The following is a 17,543-nucleotide window of genomic DNA, read 5'->3' as shown; positions in this document are numbered from 1 at the left end:
AAGATCACCTGAAGTGTTAGGGCTGCTTTATAATGCTTTGCTAAGACCACGCTTGGAATACAGGTTTGGTTGCCATGATATGAAAAAGATGTCGAGATTCTAGAACTGTGACGGTGAACCTAGGCCACACACGCTGGAAGTGGCACGCAGAGCCATCTCTCCAGGCATACCAGTTGTCTTCCAGATTCCAGCGCACACATGCATACCAGCCGGCTAGTCTTTGCGTGTAGGAGCACCAAAAACCAGAAAAGCAGCTCCCCGGAGTGCGTGCGTATGTGCATGCGGGCCAGCTGGTCTTGGTGCATGCATGCGCATTAGAAACCAGAAGACCAGGTGGCTGGCGCACTTTTGCGTGCCGGGAAGCTAAGCTTCTGGTATCTGGCATTCCCGCGTGCACCCATTGGGGAGCTGCTCTTCCAGTTTCCAGAACGTGCGCGCTCCCATTTTGGCATTCAGTGCTGAAAATTTTAGCCACTACTGCTCTAGAAAAAGTGCAGAGAAGAGCAACCAGGATGATGAGGGGACTGGAGACTAAAACATATGAAAAACAGTTGCAGGAACTGGGCCTGGCTAGTCTAGGGAAGAGAAGGACCAGGGGAGACAGGAGAGCATCTTCCAATATTTGAGGGGCTGCCACAGAGAGGAGGAAGGGGTCAAGCTATTCTCCAAAGCCCCTGAAAATAAGAAGCAATGGATGGAAACTGATCAAGGAAAGAAGCAACCTGGAACTACAGTAAGGAGAAATTTCTGATAGTTAGAACAATTAACTAGTGAAATAGCTTATCTTCAGGAGTTGTAGGACTTAAAAACTAGAGGTTTTAAAGAAGAGCTTGGACAACGATTTGTCTGAAATGGTGTAAGTTTTTCTGCCTGAGCAGGGGTTGGACTAGAAGACCTCCAAGGTCCCTTCTGACTCTGTTATCCTGTTACTCTGTTAAGCTCCACCGACTGTGGGTTATTTGGCAGGACCAACTGTGCACAACGAAGCTGGAAAGAGAGACAAATGAGCTGCTTTCTTGAACAGCGGGGGAGCAAAATCTGGGTTTTGTTATCTTGTAAATGCAAATTTTGTTGGATAACAATGTCTGTGTCATATATTTGTCAGTCTGAAAAACAAAACAAAAATTGGGCCGTTCTCAATTATGGCAGCATTCCCTGTGTAGCTTGGACGGCCGTTGCTCTACTTGTCCAAGATTCCTTACAGATCTATCTGTGTGGACACCAGAAACTGAGTTCCATTCAAGAGAAAATAATATGTAGAATCATAGGATTCGAAGGGACTCTGGAGGTCTTCTAGTCCAACCCCTGGTCAAGTCTTTATACTAGCCCAGTCAAATGATTGTCCAGTCTATTTTTGAAAATCTCCAGTATTGAAGCATCCACAACTTCTGGAAGCCAGATGTTCCACTGGTTAATTGTTCTCGCTGTCAGAAAATTTCTCCTTAGTTCTAGGTTGCTTCTCTCCTTGATTAGTGTCCACCCATTGCTTCTTGTCCTGCCTTCAGCTGCTTTGGAGAATAGCTTGGCTCCCTCTTCTTTGTGAGGGGGAGGGGAGGTTTGTGGGGTCCTTGGTGCTCTTGGAGCTTCGTTGCTTTCTTTAGATGTTTCATGACCTAACTAGGTAATATCACCAGTATTAGAAGGGAGTGGCATTTGCTCTCTGGCTTGTCCCCATTAACAACATGGATTCTCGAGGGAATCACAAGGCAGCACAAGGCAGCCCTCAGCTGCAACAACAGACAACAAGACAATGAGAAGTGATAATACTATTTTACATCCTGCTGGTAAGGCCACACTTGGAATAGTGCATCCAAGTCTGGTCACCACAGCACAAAAAAGATGCTGAGACCATGGAAAAAGTGCAGAGAAGAGTAACTATGATGATTAGGGGACTGGAGGCTAAATCATATCATGAATGGTTGAAGGTATGTCCTGCCTATTGAAGAGAAAGGTTAAGGGTGACATGATAGCAGTGTTTGTATATTTGAGGGGCTGCCACAAAGAGGAAGGGGTCAAGCTATTCTCCAAAGCACCTGAGGGCAGGAGAAGAAGCAACGGATGGAAACTAATCAAGGAGAGAAGGAGAAATTTGCTGACAGGGAGAACAATTAATCAGTGGAACAACTTGCCTCTAGAAGTTGTCAATGCTCCAACACTGGAAGTTTTTAAGAAGAGATTGGAGAACCATTTGGCTGAAATGGTATAGCCTCTCCTGCTTGAGTAGGGGGTTGGACTAGAAGACCTCCAAGGTCCCTTCCCACTCATTTTGTATTCTACCGAAAGAAAACCAAGGGGCTGGAGATGATGGAAGCGTTAATAACGCTGAACATGGATCCTTCTAGGAATAACTTATGTTAACAAGAGGCTCCTAATCAGCTCTGAAGAGAATCACGAGAGGCTGATGAACTCAACAGGAGGTTGATTGAAGGTGGATGTTTGATGTTTGCTGAACTTTGTCTGTGGAGATTCTCACTCTTCCAAGTATTTTTTGCTCTATATTTTCTTCTTCCAAAGGCAACTGTCTTGTTTTTTTTTCCCCTTGGGGAAGAAGAAGGAGACATTGTACTTCTCATCCAAGAAGCTTCATCAGTTCTGTGGCAGGGAGTGGAAGGATAGCTACAGGTAAGTCCTCAACTTACACAAGTTCATTTAGTGACCACCTGAAGTTACAAACAGCACATTAAAAAATGACTTATGACCCTTTTTCACACTTACAGCCATGGCAGCATCCCCTCATTTACATGATCAGAATTCAGATGCTTGACAACTGACTCATATTAACGACGGTCGCAGTGTCCTGGGGCCACGTGATCTCCTTTTGCAACCAAAGTCCAATGGGGAAGACAGATTCATGGAACATCTGTGATGCTAACTTACCAGCAGTAGTGATTCACTTAACCACCGCAGCAAGAAAGGTCATCATCTGCACCTCTATAACTGTCTGGTTTGGCTCTGCAACCCAAGAGGACAGACACAGACTCCAGAGGGTAATTAGGACTGCAGAAAAAACAATGGCTACCAACCTGCCTTCCACTGAGAACCTGTATCCTGCACGAGTCAAAAAGAGGGCTGTGAAAACATTTACAGACCCCTCACATCCCGGACATAAACTGTTTCAACTCCTTCCCTCAAAATGACACTAAAGAGCACTGCACACCAGAACAACTAGACACAAGGAGAGTTTTTTCCCGAATGCCATTACTCTGCTAAGCAACTAATTCCCTCCACACTGTCCAACAATTTACAAAGTCTGCACTACTATTACTATTAATCTTCTCATCATTCCTTATAGCCCATCTCCTCCCACTTGTGACTGTATGACTGTAACTTTGTCACTTGTATCCTTACGATTTATATTGACTGTTTCCTAGTATGATTTGATTGCTGATTGTATCCAATGACTATCATTAAGTGTTGCACCTGATGATTCTTGACTCTTGACAAATGTATGTTTTATTTTTATGTACACTGAGGGCATTTGCACCAAGACAAATTCCTTGGGTGTCCAATCACACTTGGCCAATAAAGAATTCTATCTTCTATCTATCATAAAATGGGGGGCAAATTTCCCTTAATTAAAGTCTTGCTTAGTGATGGAAATTTTGGGCTCAAATGAGGTTGTAAGTTGAGGACTACCTGCATTGACAATGGAGACTGGATAGTGAGGGGAGAGGGATGGAAGGATAGATTATGATAGGGTGGGGAGGAGGGGCCTCACAGAAAACCAGCCTGAAAATGGCCCCAAAACAGATAAAAAATGGCCTGAAAACATCCCCAAAATAGGCCAAAAAATGGGTTTGCCAAACTGTGTCTAATCTTAACTACCGGTTCCTAGGTCTTCTCTGCAGCAGGCCCTGCCTTATGGACCAGCGTTCTGTCAACACCACTCATACCAGTTCAGATGGCCTCAATTTTGTTGGCTGTTCATCCAGGTATTGGGCCTGAAACCTTGGACGTTTGGTCAGCCTGTGCCACCTGGCAACGGTCAGCTTTGTAGGGTTTTGCTCTGTGGGTGAAGTGGTTTCTTTTCATCATTTCTGGGCTTGAATTATCGGATATGAGCTGCCCAGAGTCACCTGGAGATTGGGCAGCCATACGAGTCCATAAGGATTGATTCCTCCTTAGTTCTAGGTTGCTTCTCTCCTTGGTTAGTTTCCATCCGTTGCTTCTTTTCTTGCCTTCTAGTCAGTGGTGGGATTCAAATTTTTTTTACTACCGGTTCTGTGGGTGTGGCTTGGTGGGCGTGGTGTGGCTTGGTGGGCGTGGCTTGGTGGGTGTGACAGGGGAAGGATACTGCAAAATCCCCATTCCCACCCCACCCTACTAACCTGCTTTCCAGCTCCGTTTTCCTATGCAGGGCAACAAAAGAAGACCTAGCTGATCAGCTGGGACTCAATGGGAGGCGGATAATAGATGGGGTTGGCGGGGCCAGTCAGTCAGAGGGGGTATTTGCTGGTTCTCCAAACTACCTAAAATTTCCGCTACCGGTTCTCCAGAACGGGTCAGAACCTGCTGAATATACCCACCTTTGCTTCTAGTGCTATGAAAAAAAGAGTAACAAGTGAAAGATTATCAAAGAGAGGTCCAACCTAGAATTAAGGAGATATTTCCTGGCAATAAGAACAATTAATTAGTCAAACGGTTTGCCTCGGAATGTTGCGAATGCTCCAACACTGGAGGTTTCCAAGAAGATACTAGACAGCCAATTGTCTGGAATGGAATAGGGTCTCCTGCTCAAGAAGGAGGTTGGACTAGAAGACCTCTGGGTTCCCTTCCAACCCTATGATTCTTTAAGACAGTGGTCACCAACCAGTGGGCTAGGGACCACTGGTGGTCCATGAGAAAATTTTGGTGGTCGGCAGAGAAATGTCCCCCCGCCCAAAGCAATTAATCCAGTCTATGCGGGAACACAAGGCTGCGCCACCCACATGGGAACACAAGGCTTGCATTGCTTGCATTGTGAACAACACGAGGTCATGAGGGTAGGGGGAAAGGGCGGAGGGGGGACTTGCCCCACGCACCTGGCCTGGCCACTGGGCTGCTTCTTTCTCCTTCTTTCTTCTTCTGCTTTTGGCTGCACAGAAGGAAAGCAGCAAAAGTCTTACTTTCTCTCCCTCAAACTCGGCCAGAAATGAGTCTTTGGGACCCTGCAAGGCCTCCTGCTCCAAGAAGCTGCGCTGACTCATTTCTGGCGGAGTTTGAGGGAGAGATAAATAAAGCTGCTTCTGCTGTTTTCCTTGCATGAAGCCAAAAGTCTCTCTCTCTCTCTCTCTCTCTCTCACTCTCTCTCTCTCTCTCTCTCCCTGAGCACGGGGCTGGAGATGGTATCCTGCGATCCCAAATAAAGAATGATCAATCGGTAGGAAAACGGGGTGGGGAATTTTCCTGCAGACTTTTTTTGGATTTTCCCAGGGTCTCTGATCCATGGGATTTAAAATTATGAATTTGGTGGTCCCTGAAGTCCAAAAGGTAGGTGACTCCTGCTTTAAGACATCTCTAATCCAGCCATTTTTCCAATTCCAGAAAAGCAAATTGCTAAATCTGTGTTGCCAAAAAGAAATGAGCTCAGTTCGAGGGAGGGGAAAGTGTGTGTGTGTGTGCGGGGGAAACAACATATGTGTGTGGCTCAGATTAGATAAACTGCAGCTAAGCCGAAGGAAGGGAAACAGTCAATCTGGCTACTTCTCTGCCGATAATCCTAATTAGGCTGTTTTTTAAGATACAAGCAGGGGAGAATTATTTTGTGATTTCTGCATCCCGAGAAGCTGCAACGATGGCTAACAAGGTAAATTCCCCGTCACAATTGAAGCAAGAAGGGGCTGGAAAGAAAAATATTCACCCTGAAAAGAAAAAAAAGATGCAAGTTATTCTCTCCCATTAGGCTGGAAAAATACCCGGAGGTCATCTAGTCCAACCCCCTGCTCAGGTGGATTAGACACTGGGCAACCAGCATGTATGCATGTATGATGGTTGCAGTGTCCCAGGGACACATGATTTCTGACAAGCACTCAATGGGAGAAGCTGGATTCATTGAATAACTATGTGACTCGCTTAACAACTGGCAAAAAAGGTTATAAAATAAGGCATGATCTACTTAACCAACTTGCTTAGCAGCAGAAACTCTGATCCTGACAGTGGTTGTAAAGTCGAGGTTTCCTTCTGTGTATATTTTGATTGCTTTGTTAGCTTACACATTTTATTTAACTAACAAAAAAAGTGGTTTTAAAAAAATATTTTTTTAAAATTGCCACCCTTTAAAGAACAATTCCTATTTTAGAAACAATCTCCTTGCCTTTGTGTTGGTGCAGTTATAATTAAATTAACAGTTTATTTGTTTTACTTCTGGACAAAGAAAATGCATTCACAATCCCATTATTCAGCATTACAAAAGACAAACATGCAGCTTTAACTAATTAGTGGTTTGTACAATTGATGAATATAGATCAGCCATGCAATAAATCATTGCATCCATTAATCTTCGTTGTGTCTGTAAAAGTGCATCTTATTATTTTTTTCTAAAAATCAAAATGACAACTATGGCCATACAGGTAGTCCTTGATTTATAACAGTTCATTTAGTGACTGTTGGAAATTATAATGGCACTGAAAAATGTGGCTGAGGGTTGTTTTTCACATTTAAAGCCGCTGCTGCATCTCTGTGGTCATGTGATCAAAACTCAAACGTTTGGCAACTGGCATGTACTCATGACAGTTGCACTGTCCCAGGGGTCACATGATCCCCTTTTGCGACTTTCTGGCAAGTAAAATCAATGGGGAAGCCATATTCGTTGAACAAACCAACTTAACAGCTGACTACCTGTATTTAAATTGGGGGGCAGGAGGGTCGTTGCCCTTAACTGAATACCATTGGCATTCGCAAGAATATTTGCCAGGTAGACCACTAAACATGTACCCAACATTTTAAGTTTTGCAAAAGAAAAGAGTTAAATCATGCAGAATGTACAGACGAAACGCTGATTTTGAATTGTTGGAAGAAATGTCCATCTGGGTTAAGTTCCAAGTGGAAGGAAAGACACTGGAAACATGGAGGCTGTTTGGAAAGAGGGTTTAATGGTGGACAGGATCACATCAGTGGTGGGATTCAATTTTTTTTACTACTGGTTGTGTGGGCGTGGCTGGGTGGGTATGATGTGGCTTGGTGGGCGTGGCAGGGGAAGGATATACTGCAAAATCCCCCCTTCCCTCCCCACCCCACTAACCTGCTTTCCAGCTCTGTTCTCCTGTGCAGGGCAACCAAAGAAGTCCCAGCCAATCAGCTGGGACTCAATGAGGGGCGGAGACTAGCTAGGGGCAGGGGCAGTCAGAGGTGGGATTGGCCGGTTCCCCGAACTGAACTTCCGCTACCAGTTCTCCAGAACTGGTCAGAACCTGCTGAATATCCACCTCTGGATCACATGCTTTGGAGCTCTTGGGTGAAGAAAAAGGGCGGAGATGTTGAGATTCTTGGGTTTTATGCCCTCTGTTGGGATTTTAATTTAAGCTTGTATTCTGATTGGTTGTCAGACTCCCAGGGGGCCATGGAGGGGCAACTGTGTAGATTGTCTTTTGAGTCCCAGGCTAGGTTGATTCTTGCTGGGTGGTGATGTAATGAAAGGGCAGGAAACTAGAAAGCTTCCAAGGTCCCTTCCAACGCTGTTATTCTATTCTATTCTAATTCCTATTATAGCTCTGCCGGAAGGAGGTAGGTCTTTGTTATGTAGAATAGACTGCCCCAGGCCTTAAGGGCCCATTAACAAAAGTTGTGGAGGGCTGAGTTTCTGCCTCTCTGAGTTTCTACTTCTCTTTTAGGGTAAATATCCTGCCTTTTTAATATGTCCCAAAATAGTTCATTTCGCTAGGAGAGGGGTTATAACTTCCAACAGGATGGTGACCCAAAAGAAATGGATGGGATGAAAATTAATCTGCCTGCAATTTTTCCTTACCTCTGTCTTTTCAATGTTTCTTTTCTTTTTCTTTTTTTTGAAATCCTGCCCAATGGCTATGAAATATGGAAACGCGTCAAGCTAACCTGAAGGCTGGGTACATTTATAAAGCATGAAGTTTCTACATGTGCTTATTAAATTTTAGGCGGCCGGAATCATTTTAAGAGTATTCCTCACAAGTTGTCATCCAGATTTTTTTAAAAAAATTAATTTCTTCTTGCAAGCACAATTCTGCACACTTTCAGAGTGCCTTAGGCCTGAAAGCTGCCTAGGTAACTTTGGGCCAATCACTAGGAGATGGTGAATTCTAGTCTTGCCTTAGCCATGAAAGCCAACTGGGTGACATTGGACAAATCAACAGGAGACGGTGAGTTCTAGTCCCATCTTAGACATGAAAGCCAACTGGGTGACCTTGGACCAATCACCTGGAGACGGTGAGTTCTAGTCCCATCTTAGACATGAAAGCCAACTGGGTGACCTTGGACCAATCACCTGGAGACGGTGAGTTCTAGTCCCATCTTAGACATGAAAGCCAACTGGGTGACCTTGGACCAATCACTTGGAGACGGTGAGTTCTAGTCTCATCTTAGACATGAAAGCCAACTGGGTGACCTTGGACCAATCACCTGGAGACGGTGAGTTCTAGTCTCATCTTAGACATGAAAGCCAACTGGGTGACCTTGGACCAATCACCTGGAGACGGTGACTTCTAGTCTCATCTTAGACATGAAAGCCAACTGGGTGACCTTGGACCAATCACCTGGAGACGGTGAGTTCTAGTCCCATCTTAGACATGAAAGCCAACTGGGTGACCTTGGACCAATCACCTGGAGATGGTGAGTTCTAGTCCCATCTTAGACATGAAAGCCAACTGGGTGACCTTGGACCAATCAACTGGAGACGGTGAGTTCTAGTCCCATCTTAGACATGAAAGCCAACTGGGTGACCTTGGACCAATCACTTGGAGACGGTGAGTTCTAGTCTCATCTTAGACATGAAAGCCAACTGGGTGACCTTGGACCAATCACCTGGAGACGGTGAGTTCTAGTCTCATCTTAGACATGAAAGCCAACTGGGTGACCTTGGACCAATCACCTGGAGACGGTGAGTTCTAGTCTCATCTTAGACATGAATGACAACTGGGTGACCTTGGACCAATCACCTGGAGACGGTGAGTTCTCGTCCCATCTTAGACACAAAAGCCAACTGGGTGACCTTGGACCAATCACCTGGAGACGGTGAGTTCTAGTCCCATCTTAGACACGAAAGCCAACTGGGTGACCTTGGACCAATCACCTGGAGATGGTGAGTTCTAGTCTCATCTTAGACATGAAAGCCAACTGGGTGACCTTGGACCAATCACTTGGAGACGGTGAGTTCTAGTCTCATCTTAGACATGAAAGCCAACTGGGTGACCTTGGACCAATCACCTGGAGATGGTGAGTTCTCGTCCCATCTTAGACACGAAAGCCAACTGGGTGACCTTGGACCAATCACCTGGAGATGGTGAGTTCTAGTCTCATCTTAGACATGAAAGCCAACTGGGTGACCTTGGACCAATCACTTGGAGATGGTGAGTTCTAGTCTCATCTTAGACATGAAAGCCAACTGGGTGACCTTGGACCAATCACTTGGAGACGGTGAGTTCTAGTCTCATCTTAGACATGAAAGCCAACTGGGTGACCTTGGACCAATCACCTGAGACGGTGAGTTCTAGTCTCATCTTAGACATGAAAGCCAACTGGGTGACCTTGGACCAATCACCTGGAGATGGTGAGTTCTAGTCTCATCTTAGACATGAAAGCCAACTGGGTGACCTTGGACCAATCACCTGGAGATGGTGAGTTCTAGTCCCATCTTAGACATGAAAGCCAACTGGGTGACCTTGGACCAATCACCTGGAGATGGTGAGTTCTAGTCTCATCTTAGACATGAAAGCCAACTGGGTGACCTTGGACCAATCACCTGGAGATGGTGAGTTCTAGTCCCATCTTAGACATGAAAGCCAACTGGGTGACCTTGGACCAATCACCTGGAGACGGTGAGTTCTAGTCCCATCTTAGACATGAAAGCCAACTGGGTGACCTTGGACCAATCACTTGGAGACGGTGAGTTCTAGTCTCATCTTAGACATGAAAGCCAACTGGGTGACCTTGGACCAATCACCTGGAGACGGTGAGTTCTAGTCTCATCTTAGACATGAAAGCCAACTGGGTGACCTTGGACCAATCACCTGGAGATGGTGAGTTCTAGTCTCATCTTAGACATGAATGCCAACTGGGTGACCTTGGACCAATCACCTGGAGACGGTGAGTTCTCGTCCCATCTTAGACACAAAAGCCAACTGGGTGACCTTGGACCAATCACCTGGAGACGGTGAGTTCTAGTCCCATCTTAGACACGAAAGCCAACTGGGTGACCTTGGACCAATCACCTGGAGATGGTGAGTTCTAGTCTCATCTTAGACATGAAAGCCAACTGGGTGACCTTGGACCAATCACCTGGAGACGGTGAGTTCTAGTCTCATCTTAGACATGAAAGCCAACTGGGTGACCTTGGACCAATCACCTGGAGATGGTGAGTTCTCGTCCCATCTTAGACACGAAAGCCAACTGGGTGACCTTGGACCAATCACCTGGAGATGGTGAGTTCTAGTCTCATCTTAGACATGAAAGCCAACTGGGTGACCTTGGACCAATCACTTGGAGACGGTGAGTTCTAGTCTCATCTTAGACATGAAAGCCAACTGGGTGACCTTGGACCAATCACTTGGAGACGGTGAGTTCTAGTCTCATCTTAGACATGAAAGCCAACTGGGTGACCTTGGACCAATCACCTGGAGACGGTGAGTTCTAGTCTCATCTTAGACATGAAAGCCAACTGGTGACCTTGGACCAATCACCTGGAGATGGTGAGTTCTAGTCTCATCTTAGACATGAAAGCCAACTGGGTGACCTTGGACCAATCACTTGGAGACGGTGAGTTCTAGTCTCATCTTAGACACGAAAGCCAACTGGGTGACCTTGGACCAATCACCTGGAGACGGTGAGTTCTAGTCTCATCTTAGACATGAAAGCCAACTAAGTGATTTGACTCTTCACAACAACCCATGAAACAGGTAAATTCAGCCTGTTTTTTAAAGCTACATATTGTTAGGGTTTGGCTATATGGTGAAGGATGACTTCATTTGTTTAATTTAGGCAGCACTGAAATGGGGAGAATGCATGGAAAATCACTTTTATTCAGTTTTATTTATTTGCATTCTGCCTTCATGATTTTTACACTAAACATATCCAACATACATTCCTCCTCCTCTTTGTCCCATAACAACAACCTTGTGAGGTGGGTTGAACTAAGAGAAAGTGATTGGCCTAAAGTCACCCAGCCGGTTTTCATGCCTAAGCCAGAACTAGAACTCACCGTCTCCCGGTGACTGCGGTCATTCCAGTCTCAATTTTGGTCTTAACTCGAGGATTACCTGTCGTGGCAGAAAAGAACAGATTCAGTCTGAAAAATAAGACAAGGGAACATATCATGTCAAAGGAATGTCATTAAGAGAGTGATTAAACACAACGGGTTTAATAATACAAACAAGGAACATATCCAATTGACTTCTTAATGGTGGGGTTAGTCTTTTGGCAGTGCCGAAAGTCAACACAAAAGCTTTACAAATACAGTTTCCCAGAATGTTACACAACTGAAACGGAGATGGAAACAAAATCACGCTGAAAAATATCTATGTGCAAACAATCCTCTCTTAGGAATCCATTTGCAAGAGATAGCATTATATGCATGCCAACAGGCTGCATTGTTGACAAAACACCAGGATGTGTGGAGAACAACGTTGCAAGTCCTTATCGAAGCAGGAATTTCCAGGAGAGAGAGAGAAAAAAACAACTGGAGCCAAATCCAGGAAATTGTTGCAATTACCCAATGACAGGTAGTCCTCGACTTACGATAGTTCATTTAGTGACCTCTCGAAGTTCCAACGTGATGTATGTCCGCTTGCAGCAGTCCCACGCTAGAGTGATCAAAATTTGGACACTTGGCAACTGACTCATACTTATGACGGTGGCAATGTCCCAGGGTAATGTGATCTCCTTTTGTGACTTTCTGGCAAGCAAATTGAATGGGGAAAAAAAACAGATTAACTTAACAACCGTGTTAGCAATTTAACAACTGCAGTGATTCACTGAACAACTTTGGCAAGAAAGGTTATAAAATGATGCAAAATTCACTTAACAACTCTCTTGCTTTTGGGGCTCAGTTGTTGTGGTCAGTTTGCATGAGTCTCCAAACTAAGAAGGGTTGAGAATTTCATCTGATTCTTGTCTTTTCAAATCAATAACAACAAAAACAAGCCAAATTGTCAACCTCTGGATTGCCACCGTTTTTCTCCTGATCTGAGTCTTTTTCCAGATGTCACCATGCAGATTTTAGCGGATGATTTGCCTGTACAGGAGATCCTCAACTTACAGCAGAATTTCTGTGGCTAAGCAAAACAATTGTTAAGTGAATCACACCCAAATTTTACAACCTTTTCCCCACCGTTGTTAAGTGAATCACGGTACTTTGTTAAGAAGAAGAGACTGGACTGCCCTCTGTCAGAAATGGTGTAGGGTCTCCTGCTTGGGCAGGGGGTTGGACTAGATGACCTACAAGGTCCCTTCCAACTCTGATTATCTGTTTAATCTGTTATCTGTTAAGTGAACAACGAATCTGGCTTCTCCCATTGACTTCGCTCGCTGAAAAGTTGCAGATGACAATCACTTTGACGGGTGTAAGAACAAGTAATGATCGTAAGTCTCCTTTTTAAGTTAGTAATATGGTCATTAAGTGAATCTGGCTTTTCCCCCATTGACTTTTGCTTGTCAGAAGGTTGCAAAAGGGGAATCATGTGACTCCAGGACACTGCCACCGTCATAAATGTGAGTCAGTTGCCAAGCGTTTGAATTTTCATGCATACTGTTGATGCTGCAACAGAATGAAAAACAGTCAGAAGTCACTCTTTTCGGTGCCCTTGTAACTTTGGTCACTAAAGGAACTGTTGTAAGTCGAGGAGTGCCTGTATTTCAGCAGCTATTTTAACGCAACTAACGATGTCAGGAACTAAGTGATTCTGTGCTCTGAAAATCCCTGTTCTGACCCAGACCTTGCTCCAAGGAAACAAACACGAAACAGAGGTAACAGCAAAAATTTTAATGATTCTTTACAAATTCCGTTCCTTCACGGTTAAAAGGCTGTTTCAAACTAAGTGTCTCTGATAAGAACGGGCCTTGCCAAGCTGGTGCAAGGCTGCCAAGAATACTGGGAAAAGTTACTAAGAAGTATTTCAAACACAGTCTCCAAACACAAACTAAGAGAATCTAAACGTCCACCAGGCTTGAATGTAAAAACGTCTTTGCTTCCTGCAAAGGACTCCGGTTTCTCAGCTGGCTTTTATCTCTTAAGGGAGGGGCCATTACCTTGCAGCCTTAATCCCAAGTTGCCTGTGCTGCTTCAGCTGCTCTTTCCTTTGAGCAGCCCTGCGCGCATACACACTGGGAACAGGCTCCCTGGGGTCCTCTTCCTCACTGCTACCAGCCTCCACAATCTCCGAAGGCAGCCCCCCACTCCCTGATGGTCCTGGCCCCATCCCTGCATCACACGCAGGCCCCTCATCTGGCCCCTCGCTCTCTGAGACCTCAGCCATCTGCACCTACTGTCGACGAACCACAACAATCCCAGGGAAAATAATTTTATGAATAGCCTGCCCTTTTTGGTAGAATTAAATATTTTGCATTACATTAGGTGACTTTCTGATGTTGGAGCGACTTTTTTTAACTGATGCCAGCTCAAAATGAATTGTCCAGGCCATCCCACTGGGACCTGATTGGAGGATTACTTCTATTTTTTTGATTGCACTGGTCTGTTTCTAATCAGTTCTACCGCCCCGATTCTCTACGGAGATTTAAATCGGAGGAGAAAAAGCAAATTGTTAAGTCTCTGCAGAATTCTGGGATGGATGTTTTAAGGGTGGACAACTTATGAGAAAATGCCTAGGTAATTTTCCTTCTTCAGAGCTTGTGTGTTCATTATTCCATTATTATATTTTTATTCCTCCATTACTTTATAGTAACTCAAGGCAGTGAACATATGTAACCTCCCTCTCCTATTTTCCCCACAACAATAACCCTGTGAGGTAGTCTGGGCTGAATGAGGGAAGTCGGGCTCAAAGTCACCCAACTGGCTTTCGTGCCTAAGGTAGGACGAGAACTCACCGTCTCCTCGTTTCGAGGCCAGCACCTGAACCACTACAGCACCTGGCTCTCTTAAGAACTTTGTCTTCTGGAACTTCCGGTTTGCAGGGCTTCGGCAGCAGGCAGGAATCCGCGATCATGCGCGGTTTCTGCCTGGGCTCGCCGCTGGACCGTCCCGAGCCAGTCTGGCTTCGGGACTAAACCATCCCGTAGAGGTGGCAAAGAGGGGGGAGATCCCAGCAGGGTCAAGGAAAGCCGCATCTTTCCTCCCCAGCTGGCTAAACTCCCTTTCCCGAAGGTGAACGAGCGGCGGTCAGAAATGGCCGCCTCAAAGAAGCACTCATCCGGAAAAGAAAGTACAGGAGGAAGTTAAGAAGTGAAAGTTTTGGCTGACCGGGATAAGAAGCAACAACCAAGGTATCCTGGAATTTAAATTTAAAAAAAGATACATCGCTCCCAAAGAAGATTCGGAAGCAGCGAATGAAAGTGAAAAGGGAAAGATTTTTTTCTTTCACTCTCCTTCCTTACGTTGACAGCGAACAGAGATGAATGAGAAATTGGAAAAAGCCGCTTTGGCATCAAGAGGTAATTAAACTGGATAATTAAATGTCAAGGGGATGTCAAGGGGATAATAAGGATTTCTGAATATAAAAACAAATATTTTTTTGTGGGAAGGGAGAGGAAAATAATAAGAGTAGGGTTTGGAAGGAGGAGACTGCCTGGAATTTAAAAGAATCTGATTAAATTCTAACAAGACTTCTAAAAGATACATCTTAACTGGAACTTTGTAACTAAACAGTAACCCCAGGAAGAGAAAGTGAAAAAAGAAGAAAGTGTCAAAAGAAACAGCTTGTGTGTATTTGGATTGCTTGGTGACTTTGGGACTTTTGGAAATTATATTTGAATGACTAAAAACATTTGGGTGGTTGTTTGAAATTTTTTTTTACAATGGCATCACTTGTGGATGAACTGAAAATGGAATTTAAAAAATATAAAGAAGAAGAACAAGAAGAAAAGGGCTCTCTTGGCTCCGTTTTTCAATTCTTAGAAATGGTGATTTGTACCTATGAGAAACTACAAGAAAAGACCACGCAACAAGAAGATTGGGGCAAAGAATAAGCCATCTTTGATGAATAAGTAACTTTACTTAGAGAAGAAGGGGGAAACGGGGGAAAGAGAATGGAGACTAAGACCCAAAAAAACCAACCAAAAAAGGGGAAAATAAGGTGAAAAGTGGATATAATGTTAGAAAGCAACAGAAAATGGGAACACAGAAGAGGGAAATGGAGGCGGAAAGACAAAGGGGTAAAAAGGGCAGAGAGAAGAAGCAAGGGAGGAAGGAAGGGAAGAGAAGCTACAAAGGTGTGGAGCAAGATGTAAAGAAACAGGATTTATTTAGAGATAATGGGTAAAAATTTAACTGAAAAAGTGATTCTGCAAAGGTACATAAGATTGTATTGTTATATTTGTATTAGAAATAATGTTAGAAAATTGGAAACAACATATGATTAAAAAGTGGGATAAAATACTCAGTGTAATTTAGTGAAACTTTTGTGAACAAAATAAATGAAATGAAATAAATGAGAGAATTGAACTAGGAAGGAATGGGAACATTTTAATGATATAATGTTTTAAAATATGAAGTGGGGGGGAAGTAACTGTAGAAAGTTTATAAGTGTTCCCATAGAAGTATGATACTTATTTGAAAAATAATGTGTAAAATGTTTAAGATTTAAATGAATACTAATATTAACAATAGATTTGAATTGGTATGGATTGTTGTTTTAATTATATTATATATTTATAATTTTTTCTCTTTTTAAAATATAGTGTGTAACTTTAGAACGTACTAAGCAGAATCCGAATGGAAGCTATGTATTATACTAAGTGTTATAAATTTAGGGGAAAGATATAAAGGCGTCATACTCCAATCAGTGATTACAGGAGAAATTTTGTTTAATGAGAAAAGATAATAGACAGCTGGAAACAGGACAGACAAAGAATATAAGTATAATGATCTGAATTAAGATGAAATAAATAAAATAAAATTAAGAAAGTTAAAAGAGGGGAGAAGCTATATAGAAAATGCAGAATGGTAATAAGATATAGAATGGTATATAAAATGAACATGAATTTGAATTTGTGTCTGCTTTCAAAAAAGATGTTTTATGTTTTTATGTTTTATGTTTTGTTTGTTTATGTTTGTTTTTAAAAATCAATAAAAATTTTATTAAAAAACAAAAAGAACTTTGTCTTCTCTTTCTTCTCGTGCCTATCTTTTCTTTCTCTGTCTCTTTCTTCTTCTCTTCCTTGTCTATCTCCTCCTTTTCCTTTTCCATGTTATCTTCCTTCTTCTCTTCCTCCTCTTTCTCCTTCTCTTCATATCTATATTTTCTTTTTTCTTCTCTTTCTCCTCCTCCCTGTCTATCTTCTCCTTCTTCATTTTCTTATGTCTTTTTTTCTCTTTCTTTCTTCTCCTCAACTATCTCCTCCACCTCCTCCTTATTTATTTATTTATTTATTTGTTTATTTGTTTATTTATTTATTTATTTATTCCTTCTCATTTTCTTTCTTCTCCTTCTCTTCATATCTATAGTTTCTCTCTCTTTCTCTTCCTTGTCTATCTTCTCCTTTTCTCCTTCCCGCATGTCTATCATCTTCTTCTTCTTCTTCTTCTTCTTCTTCTTCTTCTTCTTCTTCTTCTTCTTCTTCTTCTTCTTCTTCTTCTTCTTCTTCTTCTTCTTCTTCTTCTTCTTCTTCTTCCTCCTCCTCCTCCTCCTCCTCCTCCTCCTCCTCCTCCTCCTCCTCCGTTATGGTTGGTTACACAGATGCTTCAAATAGATTTAGAATTTTTATCCACCTATTATTATTTAAACTGTGGTGGTGCCCAACTCTGATTATTTCACAGCAATCAAACACAGAACTTAAACCCAAGGAAACAAAAAAGATAAAAATAAAACCAATCAATTATGTTCTTTCCACAATGAAACATAACCTCAATTTAACAAATCTTTGTTTACCAGATTTTGGATACAACAAGCAACTTTCCCAGACCCTGTTCTCCACACTATCTCTGCAATTTGTGTCATTTCTGTCATTTTTTGTCATTTGTTTAATAACATAATTGTGTAGTCCCTTGTGTAAGTCAAATGAAGCACATTGCAAAGCAAATTACATCACATCTGTCAAATAATTATACATCCTCACACTTAAATTGATGAAAATTACACATTAGATTTAATGGAGATTAGAGATAGGATTCAGGATACATAATCAAGATTTAGATGATGGACTTCCCCCCCCCAAAATGTTTCATGAAAACAAGACTGAACTGTACATTTAACTACAGGACCAGGCCAAAA

Source organism: Notechis scutatus, chromosome Z (genome assembly GCF_049901735.1).
Source record: "Notechis scutatus isolate UNSWTSFEM ecotype Mainland chromosome Z, rNotScu1.2, whole genome shotgun sequence".
Classification (NCBI taxonomy): Eukaryota; Metazoa; Chordata; class Lepidosauria; order Squamata; family Elapidae; genus Notechis; species Notechis scutatus.
Note: the sequence above shows the minus strand (reverse complement) of the source record.